A 12,249-nucleotide genomic window follows, 5' to 3' on the forward strand; every position below is an offset into this window, starting at 1 on the left:
CAAAAATGGTTGCAGTGGTCTAGGTAAGCTAGTTGTGGGTGATGGTGCTTCATTACCTGTTGATTTGGTCGGTAGTACAGTCATGAAGTCTGCTTCTAGAGTACTGCTAGTTAATGATTTACTCCATGTACCTGGCATAACACAAAATTTATTGTTTGTGTCCAAGTTTGCTAGGGACAACAAGCTGGTATTTGAATTCTATGCACAAGGTTGTTGTGTTCGTGATGCAGTTAATGGAGAGGTGTTTCTTCAAGAAAGAATGCAAGAGAGACTTTATGTGTTTCCTAGTACTACTATGTCGAGTGTTTGTAAAAATATATGTGTAAATGCTGTTGTGGCTGATGATGTTTACAGTCTCTGGCATAAAAGGTTAGGGCATGCAACATATGATATAGTTGCTAGTGTATGCAAAACTATTGATGTACAAGTTAATAAAGATGTGAATAAAATTTTTAAAGAATGTTGCATTGGCAAAAGTCATAAGTTGCCCTTCTGTCATTCTAAGACTGTGTATACTGAACCCTTTCAACTAGTGTACACTGATATATGGGGACCAGCTCATGTAGCTTCAAATGATTATTGCTATTACTTGTCGTTTGTTGATGCTTATTCAAGACACATTTGGGTTTATTTTTTGAAAGAACGATTGCAGGCAGTAAACACGTTTAAGTTGTTTTAGCAAATTGTTGCAACTCAGTTTGGGCTGTCTGTGAAGGCTGTGCAAAATGACTGTGGTGGAGAGTATCGTAGTCTATCATATGTGTTGTTAAAAGAAGGGATTGTACATTGTGTTGCTTACCCCCATAATCCGAGCAGAATGGTGTAGTAGAAAGGAAGCATCGACACATCATTGAGCTTGCCTTGGTTTTACTAGTACAAATTGTTATGCCTTTATGTTATTGGTATTATGCAGTTGTTATTGCAGTGTTTCTTATCAACTGACTTCCTACTAAGGTATTGTATGAGTTGTCACCTTATGAGAAGTTGTTGGGGAAGAAGCCAGATTATGATTTCATGAAAGTCTTTGGATGTAAATGATTTCCTCACTTGAGGCTGTTTCAGTAGCACAAACTTGAATTTCGTTCTCAGCCATGCACATTCCTTGGTTACAACCCTCAGCACAAAGGTTACATATGTCTAGCAGTTAGTGGCAGGATATATGTTTCTAGACATGTCATTTTTTATGAGTTCACATTTCCATTTACAAGGGTTGAAGGATCGAGTAATACATCTGTAGCTAATAAATAAAGGTCTGCATAACTTGAGGTTGTTACTGACATGAGGCAATTTCGAGTCAGCAAGGCTAATGCAGGTCAAGGAAAGAATTCTGATGATATGAATCTAGCTGGCCTGACTGAAGGTGTTCAACAGGAAATAGTTAGTGCAGGTAAAGATAGTGTGGATGAAAAGTCTGGCCATATGAGTCAGGACATAGTAAACATGGGTGAAACTTCACTAGAAGCTGCAGTTCAACAAAATGAAGATGAAGAAGGTGGTAAAGTTGGTACAGCTGAAGCTATTGAATTAGCAAGTCAAAGGAAATCTTGCAATCTGTGGCAGTGATTGATTCGATTGATAATATCGCTTCCTTAAGAGATGGCAATGATGCCGGTTTGTTGTATCGACATTCGATGCTGACAAGGAGTAAGTGTGGGATATTTAAGCCTAAGTTGTATATGGCTAGCTATGATGACATGAAACCTCTTAATGTTCATGAAGCAATTCAGTCCTCATTGGAGAGCGGCAGTGCATGCAGAGTTTGAAGCTTTAAGGAGGAATGATATGTGGACTCTAGTGAAACTATCTGAAGGACGATCAGTAGTGGGGTGTAAATGGTTGTTCAAATTGAAAAAATAACCCTGATGGTTCTATTAGTATGTATAAAGCTAGATTAGTAGCTAAAGGTATTTCTCAAGTGTCAGGACATGATTTTGGTGAAACATTCAGTCCAGTTGTCAAATTTGCAATGTTGAATGTAGTTCTATCTTTAGCTGTTACGAATGGCTGGCAGTTACGCCAGGTGGACGTGAACAATGCATTTCTTCATGGTGATCTGCATGAAGAGGTGTTCATGCGGTAGCAACCTGGGTTCGAGCAAGTAGCTGCTGATGGTATTCCCTTGCTGTGCAGGTTAAAAAAGGCACTGTATGGTTTATGCCAAGCCCCTCGAAACTGGCATGATAAACTGAAGAATTGCCTAGTTAAGATTGGGTTTAAAGAGTCTTCAGCATATACATTATTGTTTGTTCATTGGGAAGGTGGTCAATGTGTTTACATACTCATGTATGTTGATGATATAGTGTTAACTGGAAGCTCCAACAAACAGATTGAAGAAGTAGTGAAATTGCTTGGAAGTGAATTTGCCCTGAAGGATCTTGGTGATTTACATTATTTTCTGGGCATAGAAGTTAAGTGTTGTGATAGCTCGTTAATTCTTAGTCAAAGAAAGTTTATCCTAGAGCTGTTGATGAAGACAAAAGTAAGAACTGCCAATCCTACATCTACACCCATGATTGTGTCTGCTAAGTTGAGTCAAGGTGCGGGGGTGTTGCTTCAGGATGCCTATGAGTATCGAAGCATTGTAGGTGCATTGTTATATGATTGTCACACTCGTCCATACATTACCTTTAGCTTTAAAAAGACATCACAGTACATGCATGCTCCAAGACAAGAACATCTTGTTGCAGTTAAGAGGATTTTGAGGTATTTGGTGGGAACGGTTAACCATGGCTTGGTCATAGCACCTGTAGTGGCAGGGTTCAATGTAGTAGCCTTTGCTGATGCTGATTGGGCTGCAAACACTGATGATCACAAGTTTATCTCTGGCTATTGTGTGTTTGTAGGTGATAATCTTGTAATGTGGAACTCGAGGAAACAAAAGTCAGTTTCCAGGTCGACTATGGAGGCTGAGTATAGAAGTGTTGCAGATGTTACTACTGAAACAACATGGGTGGATGGTCCTTTAAGTGATTTAGGTGTTGCAAGGCAGAAAATTTCAATAGTTTGGTGTGATAACAGCAGTGTTGTAGCCATGGAAGTTAATCTTGTCTATCATGCAAAGAGTAAACATGTTGAGCTCGATGTTCACTTTGTTCGTGAGAAGGTGGCATTGAAGCAAGTGTTGGTGAACTATGTGCCAGGAAGTCATCAGGTTGCTAATGGATTCACTAAACCATTAGTTGTTGCTCGATTTGAAGTATTCAAAGCCAAGATGAATGTGCAATCTTTTCTTTGGGAGAAAAAAGAAGAAGTAGGGAGAATGTTGAATGATGAAGTTGTTAGCTGAAGTTGTTAGATGATGTGTGTAGTTAGGTGTGTAGTTAGGGAAGCTGTTAGGAACGGTTGTTAAATGTTAGTTGTTAGTTGTTGAGTAGTTATAAGGGTTGGCTGGAGTTTCTTGTATATAAGCAGGGTTATAGTTCAATAAACAATATGCATTATGGTTTACATTTTGCCATTATAGTTACATTTAATTCTTTTACTATTATCTAAAATAATTTATTTTTTATTTTTATAAAGTTATTAATAGATCTAAATTGGTACAATTATTAGTTATTTTCATTAAAACAACAACTTCTTTTTAATTCAATGTTTGATCACATAAAATCACGTGAAAAATCAATTAATTGTGATCAACAGATAATAAACTTACATGTTAATCAAATACTTCAGATTTTTTTTTTCTTTAGAAAAATCAATATTAGCACTTTTACAACTAATCATTATCATTTTGTATCAATATTAGGTTCTGGGCGACGCAGCCGGAGAAACTGACGGTGACGCGAATAGCCATGTTGATGAATTGTATGAGATAGAAAAGGAAGTAGTGCAGATTGGGTTCGGAAACTAAAGGGGTTGATCTTAGAAACCCTAAAAGAAAATGAAAGCCATTTTCGGGGACGAGATCAGTGAAGCAGGGACGAGAACGCGGAATTGAAGAGTTGCGCTAGGCCAAGAGCCAAGCCAAGTTGAATCCGTTATTGGACGAGAGGGTCGCGAGTCCGGAGCTTTGTCGGCTCATGTTCGACGGCGACGGCGGGGCTTCAAGATTTAAGTCGTTTGGGAGAGGAAGAAAATTCAAGAACGTCCTAAATTAGAGATGTTAAGAGTTTATAAGAGACGGCGGCTATCTTCTAAACTCCAATAGTGGACTGAGTTTTTGCGCCATATTTACGAAACTGCCCGATTGTTCACCTTTGCTGCAATGTTTTGGTTAAACTGTCTATTTGGTCACCGACCTATTACTTCATTTCTGTTTTGGTCAACCAAGTATTATTTCTTTTAAAATCATGGCTAACATTATGTTTTGGTTTTATTTTGATCTTTGTCGTTAAAAATTTAACAGTGATGCTAACGTGACATTTTTTAATGTTGATATGGCATTATCTTATAATAACATGTCATAGTTACTTTTTTAACAGGGAGTGGCCAAAATAGAATCAAAACGTAATATTACATATGATTTTGAAAAAAAAAATAATAGTTGAGTGACCAAAACATAAACTATGTAATATGTAGGTGATCAAATAACTACCCTTTGTTTTAAGTAATGTTTGAAGTTGAAACTCAATTATATCTTTTTAAATTCTTTTGGTGAGACATGAAAATAATATTCTTTTAAATTATTTAATAAACTATTTGAGATATAATAATAATTTCATTAATCATATGTTTAATATTTAAATATTAAATTAAATTTATTTATTTATTTAAAAATTATATAAAATAATAAAAATAATACTAATTATAATTTAAAATAGGCTTAATATAAAAATAAGTGATTAAATTATACATTTTCCCATTTATGTGCCTAAATTATTTTTCGGTCAATCCAGGTGTATAATGTTTCTAACGTTACACTTTTAGGTGTCTAAACCGTTATTGTCGTTAAATTTTGTCATTAAATGACATGTGTCGCCTTATAAAATTTTAAAAAATATATATTTTTTAAAAGAATAAAAAAAATTAAAATTACATGAACATGACGCGTGTCATTTAACGGCGGAATTTAACGTCCATTATGGTCGAGACACGTAAAAGTGTAACGTTGGAAACGTTAGGCACCTGATTGGCGGAAAAAAAATTAAGTTCCTAAATGGAAAAAAAGATATAATTTATACACTTATTTTTACATTAAACCTTTAAAATAACTACTATAATTTATTAATTTTCAATTGAGCATATATTAGGTTAAGTCGTGATATTAAAATCACTTAAATGGAAAGCTGTCAAACTTGTGGAGCTGTGGTGGAAGATTTAAAACATGCATTTCAAACTGTCCCGTGGCATCACCCTTCGGAGACAATTGATCAGACCAAGTAAGATGGAGGAATTCCTGAACAGCAACATGAAATGTTGGCTAGAGAACAATCTTCAAAAACCGGTACTAAATCGAAAGTGGAGCTGGTGAATGGCCCATCCTCTTTGGCACAATACTATGGACGCTTTGGAGAAGAAGAAATAAGATCATCTTCAAACCAGAAATAGTTGAAAAAGAGACAGTATTAGAGAGCTACCATGATGACAGAAGAAATAACACATGATAGGAGCACTGTTGCAAACAACTCCGAGCAGGAACATGACCATAGAACGGAGAGATGGAACCCCCCCTGAGGAACCCTGCGTGAATTTAAATACTAATGGGGCAAGGAGAACGCTATCGGGCGAGGCTTCATGCGGAGGTGTCATGAGGGATTATAAGGCTCTGGATTATGGGATTTTCCAAGAGAACAGGCATGTGCACAACGCTCGAAGCTGAACTATGGGAATCGATGAGGGCCTTCAGATAGCATGTATGATGCATGGAAAATGGGGAATAGACAGATACACATAGAGACTGACAGTACTGAAGCTAGCAATCTGATTCGATCCAATCAGGATAGTGTGATAAACCTCACCACTTTGCAGCACATAGATACATATTTAGGTCGAGAATGGAGAGTGGAGATCAAAAGTATAAGAGGAACAGCAACATGGTTGCAGATATACTTGCCAAATACGCATGGAAGCTACCCCAGGGTTTGCATGAAATGATGGAACCCCCTGAAGAATTAGTATCAATGATTCATAATGAAGAAATAATGTAGGCTCCTAGCCCCCCATGTAAACAAATAAAAAAATCACTTAAATAGTTTAGAATTAATTTTCATATAAAATAAATTAAATCAGTTTTGACCAAACTAAAATAAAATAATCTCATCATTTAATTGTTTCACTTTCAGGTTGATTGCGTAAAGTTGTTGCAAAATAGAGCGTACTTTGATATTTTTCTACAAGTTAATTGCATTATATCATATGTTCTCAAATTATAACCTTCATTTTAAATTAGTTTTTAAACTTTTGAATATTCTAATTTCATCCCAAACTATTTTCGTTCTAAATTAGTCCTTAAACTTTTGAATATTTCAATTTCATCCCGAAACTATAACCCTCTTTCTAAATTGGTCCCCAAACTTTTTGAATATGTAATTAGTTTCAATCATAATTTAACCTAAATTTTGTTTTTCTTAACATTTAGTAATATAACTTGGCATATTGATTTTATTATCAAGGGATGTGATTAGTATATATGTATAGTTTAGGATAAAACTAGAATGTTCAAAAAGTTTGGGGACCAATTTAGAATAAGGGTTATGGTTTGGGGATGAAATTGAAATTTTCAAAAGTTTGTGAACAAATTTAGAATGATAGTCACAATTTGAGGATAAAATTAAAATATTTAAAAGTTTAGGGACCAATTTAAAATAAAGATCATACTTTGAAGATATATGATGCAATTAACTTTCTTTTTTTTTCTTCTCTTTGCTTTTTTCTTTCTCTAAATACATCTAACATCTTATTCAAAAATATATACTTCTTATGTCTCATTATTTATGTCTTATGTTGATCAACCATCCTCAAAATTTTATTGATAGTTTTGTTTTGATAAGTGTAAAAGAATAAGACATATAAGAGTAAATATAAAATATAAGTGTTTTTATTTGTTACTTTTCTAGTAAGATATTTTGAACAAGACAACTTTAAAAAATAAAAAATACAAATTTAATATGACTAAGAGAATAATACATATATGCGATATTAAAACATAATATCAATGTATTATATGTTTAGGTAGGTGCTTCACTTTGATAATTTTTTGGGTAAAGTATAGAAATGATAATAATTATTTTAAAATATATTTTATTATTTAAATTTTAAAAAATATAAAATAATTTTTAGGTTTTAATTTTATAATAAAACTAATATTATATTATTAATTTTTTGTTAAGGGAATAATATGATATATTAAATTATTTGATAATATTTTATTTAGTTCCTCACTTTAACTATAATTTTATTATATATATTTTTTTTATTCACAAATTCCCATATGTATCTATTTAAAAATGTTGTGAATCATAATTTAAATTGCTCTAATTCATTTTTACATATTATATATATTATATTTTTAATTTAAAAATCAATATATTCTGTATAATTAAATAGTGTTTACATGCATAGACATGTCTTAAACATTGGGGTCCGTTTGTTTCACATAAAACATTTTCGGAAAATATTTTTCTCATTTTCTAATGTTTAGTTGATGAAAAATATATTGGTCAATATAATTCATTTTCCTAATCAATGAATTTTTCTTTAAATTTTCTGTAAAATGATTTGAGTAAGTGAAGAGGAACAATCATTTTTCATAAATCATAAAAACAAAAAAGATGGAAATTATCACTCATAATATGTACATAAATTGGTTACACAGTACAATGCTTAGCTGTTAGATGATTTTTTATTGTACTCGTGCTGCTTGATCGTCATTATCAGTGTCATTTTGATTAAGGAATTTAAAGTATGTCTCTAATAAGATAATTATTTAAATAAGATAATTATTTAAATAAGATAATTACTTAAATTATATTTTTTATTTAAATGTTTATATTTATTTCAGTCAATATGTGTCTAACATTGTAACACCTTCAACTCGTACCCGACCCGGATACGAATCCGATATGTCACATTAACTTTTCAAAACATTTACTTGTACAAAATAGTGACTAATTTTAAATCTTTCACTAAATACAACTGAATAATTTACATAAAATGCATTCATATGATTTTGTAAAACCGATTAGAGCATATCGAATTCAAATCTTTATTTACATGCCAACCATAAGCAGTATTATAAAATACATACTATTAAATTCTTTTCTGATCTAATCTTTGGAAAGGAGAAACTAACATGTCTTGCTTAACTTTACTCCTTCTCAGAACCTACGTGTGAAACAATCACACGCTAAGTCGTTGACTTAGTGAGACATATAAAACATATAATAGAAACCATAGAATATTTCATATAACAGAATGCATACATGCACATATACCATCATTATCATGATCTCTATCATTTTGATTAACCCATATATCATATGATCTTGTACTTATCATTTCTATATAACACATGTGTCATTTCACAAAGAAACACACATAACATCATATAATTCTTGTAACACATTTCATATCACCAAAAGCATATATATCACATATATTGTATTTGTTATTATCTCTTTATTAGCCCATGTACACATGTGAGAACTCAAGGTATATGAGTACTTTGAGGTTGTGCACACATATGCTATCACCACAGCTCGTATAAGAATCCACTAAGTGGCATATAAATTCTATGTCCCGAAGGACCTATCCATATGTTCCGAAGAACATATATACCTGTCCATATGTTCCGAATGACATAGGTAACCCTCGATTCTTGGCATGCCAACTATAACCCTAGCTCTCATATCATATAACATGGGCATTATCATTTATAACAATTCACACCACTTGTATCATATAAACATGTAATCTCATAACTTGTTCTCTTATAGCTTGTATATCATTCTTGTATGATCTCATAAATCCTTGTATAATATTCTTGTCATATAACCCATATCACATAGGTTTATATCATATAACATATAACACATATGCATGTAATCACATAGATCGTATCATGGGCATTATCATTTATAACAGTTCACACCACTTGTATCATATAAACATGTAATCTCATAACTTGTTCTCATGTAGCTTGTATATCATTCTTGTATGATCTCATAGATCCTTGTATAATATTCTTGTCATATAACCCATATCACATAGGTTCATATCATATAACATATATCACATGTGTATGTATTCACATAGATCGTATCATATAGCTTATATCATTTCTCATGTGTTCATGTAAACACGTATATGTTCATATATACATCACATAGCACATAGAATAACATATAAACTTAGACATGTATTCATATATATACTTTTATATAGTTCGTATATCAATTCCATATAACTTATCTCGCAGTTTTACATAATCACTTATATCACATTAATTATATATTATTTCCATGTATTCACTTATGTTGGATTCACGTATTTGATATTACATATTCATATAATCACTTATGTCAATACCACATAGCTTGTATTATAATTTTATATATTCATGTAGTTCATGTCACATATAATAACATGTGACACATATACTCATTTTCATGTACTTATGCACACATAAGAATCACATCAATCACAAATCAAATAACATTTTAGGAGTCACTTCTTACCATAGTAACTCCGTCACTGGCTCATCACAAGCCAATGTTTGTTCGATAACATAAGTAAGAATTAAATTTGCACTCACTTTAGCCTCACTGAATTCCAATTCCACTTCTATGATTTATTAAATGTTAAATTACCACTTTACCCTTGAAATTAAAATATCTATAATAATTTACCCTTAATGAACTTGATATTTCATTAATACCAAGCCAAAGAAACCTTATCATTTTCCAAAGTCAAATGAACAAATATTTTCCCACTTTACCAATTTGCCCTTGCAATTTCCAAAACTTACAATTCTGCCACTTAATCTAACAGTCCAAATTAAACATGGAATTAAACCCTTAAATATTATTTTCCAACATTTAAAAATGTGAAAATATATATTTATTTTCTTATTTTTAAAACCAATTGTAACTTTTTAAAATTACCATTTTGTTCCATGAACTTTTTCAAAGTTTATACTTTGGTCACCAAACTTTCAAAATCTTATAATTAGGTCACTAACCAAATCTATTTATGGAATAAAATTATTTTGAGAAAAATACCACTTAGGTCTTTAAACTTTTCCCAATTTTCTACTTTGATCATCAAACTTTTAAAATTTGTATTTTGGTCACTAGTCCTCTTTTGGGATGTTACAAATATCCCCTTAAAAAATTTGTCCTCGAATTTTCACTGCACAAAGAGATGAGAAACTGTCTAATCGTATCTCAGTTTCACTTTTCATTCAAAATGAAAAATCTTTTTTCCAAGGCGATACTTTAAGAAAATCTTTATCGTCTTCATGAAATTCAATCTCTTTCCGCTTCAAGCCTGCATAATACTTTTATCGATCAGATGTCATCTTAGGATTATCTTGAATTATCTTTACTTTATCCTCAATCTCTTTCAATAAATATTGGAAAACAAAATTTTGATCTTTTAACTTGAACCAAATTAATGGTGTTCAACATTTTTCTCCTATATAAAACTTCTTACGGAGTCATCTTAATGATCGATTGATAGTTGTTATTGTAGATAAATTCTACTAAAAGTAAATACTTTTCTCATGATTCCTTGAACTCAATCATACATACCCCTTTTAAAGCCTGAATAATCTGTTTAAACTCACTATCTGTCTATGTATAGATATCAATGCTATAATTAATTTGAATTCCTGAGACCTTTTTCAAAGATTCTATAACTTTGAGGTTCCCTTAAATCTTCATCAGATATAACTGAGACATATACTTCACAAATCAAAAAATCTTTTCATATAACCGTAATTACTTATCCAAGAAATATTTACCTCACTATGATAAGGGATGTTAACTTAATCAATTTCTTCATAAACATCCAAATTTAGTCTCCACAAAAATTCTAATATAAAATTCATAACAACTCTTTATCACTTCCACTTAGAATTGAAAATTTCTTACCTCTATACCAAACTTATACTCTATATCTCATCATAACTCTTGTCATACTTGAACTTTAAATTCCATCATTTAATTTCCTTAGCTCTTTATTCCTTCACAAATCAAAATCGCATTGCAACCTAGGTCATATCTTTTTCTTCATACTCCATTACTCTTCTCATATCGATATGAAAAACATCATAATAACACTTATACTCATCTTATTATTAAAAAAAATTTCACATCTTCATAACCTTGATAGTCAACACTACTTGCACATAACTTTATTCTTTACCATTCTTATACTTGTAGTTTCTCCACTTGATTCAACAATTACCATTCCAATACTCACTTAATCCATTTAAAATACTTTTTCTACTTCAATTTACATAATTTCTAACAGATCTTTTAATCCAATTCACAAAGGTTGTCTTTAACCCTCATTTATTACCAATTAACTCCTTGTTTAATCTTCCAGTATCATACCCTACTACTTGAGTCTATCTGACTCTCATCAAATTTGATTCTCTGACAGAGAATGCAACTAATTCATACCTGGTCTGAAGTTGAAAAAATAATCTCTACCTCTCTTTAACATTGTTAAACTCTATGAAGCACTAGTTTTCTTTATCATCTGATTTTCGTTCTCCAAACCTTTCATTATGAGTTCTCTCTCTAGAGCTTTAGCATAATTAACCACTTCTTGAAATGATAACAAATTCAAAACTAGTAACACTATTTTAATTTAGGGCGCAAGCCCTAAACAACCAATCACATGAATCATTTTCAGTCGGAATTAACTCAGCAGCAAAACTGCTTAGCTTATTAAACTTACATTCATATCCATACAAAGTGTAATTCCCTTGTTTCAAACTCATATATTCTAGCTTCATTTGTTTTATAAACTGATTATCGATGTACTTATTCTTGAACTCTTCTACAACAATAACCACGTCACTTGATTCTTTAACATTCTCATGGTGACATTTGTCCACCATACTCTAGTTTGCTCACGTAATAACGAAACTACTCAATCTAACTTCTCCACTTTGGAGCAGTGAAAACCTTCTATCATTATCTTTATATCATTTAACCAAAGGTCCGTAACAACAGAACCTTCCTCAAATTCACCCTTGAACTCAGGTGCTCTTAACTCTTTTAACTCTTTCAATACATTCATTCTATGAGTTAAAGGAGTATAAAATTGAAAACATCAGAATATTATTCAACATCATGAAAA

Source organism: Hibiscus syriacus, unplaced genomic scaffold, assembly GCF_006381635.1.
Source record: "Hibiscus syriacus cultivar Baekdansim isolate YM2019G1 unplaced genomic scaffold, ASM638163v2 tig00003725_pilon, whole genome shotgun sequence".
Taxonomy (NCBI): domain Eukaryota; kingdom Viridiplantae; phylum Streptophyta; class Magnoliopsida; order Malvales; family Malvaceae; genus Hibiscus; species Hibiscus syriacus.